The sequence below is a fragment of the Kogia breviceps genome, chromosome 4 (assembly GCF_026419965.1).
Source record: "Kogia breviceps isolate mKogBre1 chromosome 4, mKogBre1 haplotype 1, whole genome shotgun sequence".
Lineage (NCBI taxonomy): Eukaryota > Metazoa > Chordata > Mammalia > Artiodactyla > Physeteridae > Kogia > Kogia breviceps.
This window is the reverse complement of record NC_081313.1, coordinates 39,981,682-39,987,681: the sequence shown is the minus strand read 5'-3', so window position 1 is coordinate 39,987,681 and position 6,000 is coordinate 39,981,682.

Below are 6,000 nucleotides of genomic sequence, written 5' to 3'. Positions count from 1 at the left end.
CCTTCCTTCCTTCTCCTTCCATTCTTCCTTCCTTCCCTCCCTCCCTCCTTCCTTCTTCTCTCCTCCCTCTCCCCCTTCCCTTCTCTGTCTTCCCCTTCCTCCCTCCCTCCCTCTTCCTTCCCCACCCTCTCTTTACCCTCTTGCCCTCTTTCTCTCTCTCTGCTAGTGCTCGGTGTTGCAATGCAATGATTACTCTTACTGATCATTGTTCTTGCAATGCAAGATCAGGGCACCATCAGGGCAAACATGAAAACAGTGAAAAATGCAACTAATGTCTCAGTATTATCATAAACGTAGTTTTGACCTACTGATCACTTAAAAGGGTCTTTAGACACCCAGGGACCACATTCTGAGAATGGCTAAGAACTCTATTCCTTCCTTCAGCTCTAGGCAGGAGTTTTGGGGGAGAAGGCTCAGATGAGTTTTTCCCAGTATTCCCTTCTGATCTCTTTTTATCTTCATATCAGGCTCTTCTCTCTGCTTATCTCATTTCCATGTATACATTCACTTAAACCAGAAACCTCTGCTTTTTGTCCTCAGAGCTACCACCAGGCCTCCCGGCTACCGCACTGTATCAATTCTCTCTTTACCCTCCACCCTGGTTATCGATGTCATCTCCTACCTTCTGTTCCATTGCTACTCTCTTTAAAGCCCTTTTGATCTTGTATCACGAGACAGTCTCTTAAATCATTTCTCTGTGCTTTCTCCATCCCTGTTTCCAAACCACTTTTTATACCATCATCACACTTTTCTTTCTAAAATGCAGGATTGGTCTGCTGTAAACCTTTGGACATCTACAAGAAAAAGTTCAAGTACCTTAGCGTTTAAGCTCCCACTTGAACCCCAACCTGCCCCTGCCATATCTCATGGTTCCTCCCTACACTTAGGGCAAATTCACCCATTCACTGGCTGACCTCTCCCTTCCTTGCTAACTCCTTAGCTTTTTTTTTTCCGCCTGGAATAGTTTTCTCCCTTTTCTGCGTTTCTTAAAATTCTACTTCAAGGCTCCAGTAGAATTGTGTATTAGCTGCCCAGCCTTTCCATCCCCTTTATTCATAATGAATTCTTTTCTTGGCTCCCATCTCCCACAGTTAAAAAAAAAATCTTTCTTTTGTATATATTATGGTGTGACTTGAATTTAGTTACATGTGTATACTCTACCTTCTCACTTAAATGCTAGATCTCTTAAATATGTTTATGTCACAAGAGTCTACTCCTATCCCTGGCAAATAAGTTCCTAAAAACAGTTACTAAATTGAAATGAATTCCCTAACAGTGTGATACTCCTTTCCCTAGACCTGAAAAAGGTAATGAATGTGAAATTCTATGTAAGTCCTGAAAATTTTGAAATGAAATAACCAGTGGCTTCTCAAATGTCACCCAGTAAATCCATGACAAGTCTGAGTGACATTCAGAATCCACTGAGTTTGACTCACCATGGGTGTCCAGGTGCTGGTTGAGTTGCATAATGTCCAAAAGTAAGAGACATTTCAACTAAAAAACAAAACAAATAAGCAAAAGTAAAATACTTCTATGTTTCTCAGTTCTCTGCACTTATCAATATACCTACACATTGTTTGTCCGTATTTGATTGTCCATATTTGTCTTCGTATGTGTGCCAGATGCACAAAGTGCCAGCTCTGCCTTTAGGTCATTCTGAGTTTGCCATGACTCTCCTCCAGAAGTCACTGAGTCACATCACCCTGCCTCCTAGTGATAAGGGTAGGCACCTGACCCCAGTTGATCGATCAGATTGTCTCCCAGGGATTTGTATTCATGGTATAGATTCTAGAAACTTTGCTGACTACATGCACTAGAATTCATGCTCACCCAGGGCAACCATTTTCTTTAATGAGTATAGAAAAAGCCAGTCTGTAGCTAGTCATAGAAAACAGAGATGCAGAGATGAAAGGCCTAGAGACTGAAGCACACATGCACTAGGGAGAGAGGGAGTGGGACGTGAGAGATTGCGTTAGTTATTATCTCTTTCTATTTTCTGTTTCCAGTCATTTGTGAGATCTGGCTGCCCTTCCAAACTTTACTTCCATGAAATGCCCCAGTATCTTCCTAATATTTTTTCTTTTTCTTTTAATCTAGTTTGACTAGGTTTCTATGCTTAGCACTAGCTTACCTTTAAGGCATATATGTTTCTCCAATGGGAAATCCTTGAGGACAGTGAACACGTCTCATTAACTTCTTTTACTCACGGTCCCTAAAACAGGGCCTGGCCTAGAGCTGATGCACAATAAAGGTTTGTACATTTGCTCAACTAATGACTAACATCTTAATTTATTAAGGTAAACCAGGGAAAAGAAGTTAAGTTTATCCCTTAGAACATAGGTAAAGCTCAATGAAGGGGAAACATTATTCATATATACTTTAGATTTTTTTTAAAGAAATGCATCATATGATGGATCCAGCCAGCTGTATGGCTCTCTGCTGTTCTGCTCTCTTGGGAAAACTTAGATGTTTCAGTTAGAAAGCAGCTGTTTTTCAGAGGGGAAGAAATCAATCTTACTTGGTCTAAGTCAAAGAACAGTTAATTGAATGGACATGAGAAAATTTCAGAGAACCCAAAGACATGAATTACAGCCTGGTCTTAGGGACCTAAAGTGGAGACTGGGAAAGCAAGAACACAGTTCACTCTATAACTTTTAGGGATTGTGTGAGTTCTTGGCTTTACCTTCCTGTGTGTACCTGCTCCATTCTCCTCTCTGTAGACTGACTTCCTCTTTAATTACTCATCATTTCCAGTGCCCTGTAACTTCACCCAGCAAGTACCTTTAACTTTCCATGGCCTATCTCTAGTCCTGATTCTATGAGACCTAAGTTTAACTCAACACAGAGTTTGACACACTCATAAACCATTCACAATATTTTTTTTCTTAAAGTCCTCTGTCAATCTTTGATTCTTTAGGTAGCTTTTATTCTTTTCTGAAACCAAGACCCCTCCTTTCTCAACCATTTGGCAATTTAACTTTTAATGCATCCTATGAGTGACATTAACTCCCATCTTATTTGAAGTAACTTTGATTGTCCCATTTGGATTGGAGTCAATCCTTTTAGATGGAAATGAATTTCAAATGTTTAACATCAAAAAGTCAAATGGAGCCAATTTTGCCATTAGGATTTATCTGACTGGCAGGCCAGTGAGTTTTGTTTACATATCAAAAGAATGAAAACAGTGAAGATGGGAGAGCCTCAAAAGATTTTGAACTTAAATTTTGCCAGGAATCTCAGTCTTAATCATTTAATCTAAATCTTTTCTGCTTCTACATCCCCTATTATGCTATGTGAGAAAGCAACAGCTACCTTCCTGCCTCACAAACTTTGGTCCATTTCATGGTCTTGTAATATTTGCCTCTAAGTTTCCTGTATAATTCTTTTCCAGACTTTCTATCTCTCTTTCTTATAAATTCTTACAGTTTCTAACATGATCTTTCACTTGAATTAAGTTGAGAATGTTGCAATAACTTTTATGCATTCACTTAACATTTATTTAGCACCTACCATGCACAAAGTAGTGGGCTCGGTACTGTGGTGAGAACCAATATGTTAACTGCCTGTCTTCAGTGAGCTTGAAATCTCATTCCCAAATATTGTCCTTAGAGTCTTGCTGTAGCTGAAATTATATGAAGCATATGAGCAGAGGATACGGAAGTGCAGTCTGGTGTATGCCATTCAGTTCAATGAAAGAACATTTAGGCACATTTTCTTTAGATTCAGTATGAACCTTTATAAAGGGATAGTTACATGAGAGGTGGCTTATACCATTGAAAACCTCTAAATCTGAAGGTCAATGCAGAGGTTTCAAGGCTTAAAGTTGAGGGGGATTTAACATTTTTCAAGCCCTTAGAACAATGCATTTTCACATGCTACACTAGGGTAAGGCCATTCCTTTTCTCCTTAGAGTTGCCATCCATGACATGTACAAAGAGGTTGTAAACTGAAATTTGTCAGCTTGCCAGTGTCTGAGTACAAATGCGATCCCATTCATGCAAATGCCCAGATGTCCTCCTCTCACCGTAGAGGGCCCTTCTTGAGTCCCCGGGCTGTGACTTACACACATGTGCTCGGAGATCCGTTGCGGCTGCTGTCGGCCCCTACAGCTTGAGAATGGTGCCCTCCTCAACCACCAAGTGTGTGTAGATCCCTTTCCATTTTCGCTCTTATGCTAACTTCAGACTTCATGCTGCCACATTGGCTTATGAATCTGCCTAAAAATGAGGAGGCTGCAACCTCCTGTCAATTTGACATTTTCTTAGAGGGATTCCCCAAAAGGCTTTCTTTTGCTCCAGTGTGATACCCAGAGCCAGTGAGATTCACCTGTGGTCCTACTTCCTTCCCCCCTCCCCCAGGGTGCATATCTGCATCCTGGGAGGCTGAGTTTCAAAGCATTCAGACAAATTACCACATTATATCCAGAAACACTATTTCCTCCTGAGCCTTGTCTTTGTTTCTGAGTCTGGCTCAGCATTTTTTCCATCATACTTCCTCGAATCTTGGCTTCTGTTCTTTTCCATTCTCCGCCTTCTCCTTCCCCAACTACCTAATTCCACATGACACATATGACTAAATCTCAGCTCCAACCCGAGCACAAACCCCTGCCATATACTTATACATATGTATATATATTTTTTAAAGCAGAAAATTATAATAGTGATTATATTTGTTTTTTCTTTAATAATTGCATTGAGGTAGAATTGACATATGAACTGTACATACTTAAGTTATATGATTTGATAAGTTTTGGTATTACATATTTATATTTTGAATAAACTTTTAAATAATATTTAAAAATTTTTTTTAAGTACCAACAGTCTTGTGTAGGAGTGTGTGTGTATGTGTGTGAGTGTGTGCTCCCACATGTGTGCATATTTTTGTGTGGGGTTGGAGGTCAAGGAGGATGTACTCACAGGAGGCAAGCTAACTTGAGGGTCCAGAGTCTGGAGGGCTAATCTTACAGACTCACACATCCAGGGGAGGAACTATCCCCAGGACATAAATCAGGTGTGAAATATTAATCCAAGAAACAAGGGGTTTTTCAGGGGGAGATATTAATTTGAGTAAAGCAAGGTGTCAGCTCTAAATCCCAGAGCAGGGGGTAGGGGGAACATATTAAAAGGATTACAGAGAGAATGGTAAACGGTAGTATCATACTAGGAACAGAGTAAAACATAGTGCTATATTTTGGCTAAGTTATACCACAAGTGGTGTGGTAGATAGCTTCCTCATTTCAGCAAACACAGACTGGATTATGAACCAAGAGGAGGGACTGACTACAAATTAGAAGCCACAGAAGTGGTTCAGAGTGTGCCACCACAGAGCATGCGCCTTTGACATAAATGTTATTTTGAGCCCAAAGCAATTGAGAATAAACAGACTCAAGAAAGACTCTGCTTTCTCCTTTCTACCGGGAAGTGCAGGACAATTCTTAATCACCAGAGATAGCTCTAGACTTACCAACCAAAAGAGAGTACCAGGGCTTCCCTGGTGGCGCAGTGGTTGAGAATCCGCCTGCCAATACAGGAGACACGGGTCCGTGCCCCGGTCCGGGAAGATCCCACGTGCCGCGGAGCAGCTGGGCCCGTGAGCCGTGGCCGCTGAGCCTGCGCGTCCGGAGCCCGTGCTCCGCAACGGGAGAGGCCACAGCGGTGAGAAGCCCAAGTACCGCAAAAAAAAAAAAAAAAAAAAAAAAAAGAGGGCACCAGAGAAACCTATACGACAAACCTTTTTCTTTCGTTTCCCTGTATATTTACCTTTCCACGGTTCGCAACCCATAAAAGCCTAAACTACTTTTCCTTTGTCTTGTCATTTCTCTACAAAATCATTGTGCTGTGTTAAGATGCTATATAAACCCCGAGTTCTAACCACCCCTCCTGTTGGAGAAGGTCATCTAGCAGATGTGACCAGTGGTTGACCCTCAAGCTGGACAGGCAACTGGAGGCTCCTCACCTCATCTTCTGTCCTCGGAATGTGTGTTCCACCCACTTATCCCAC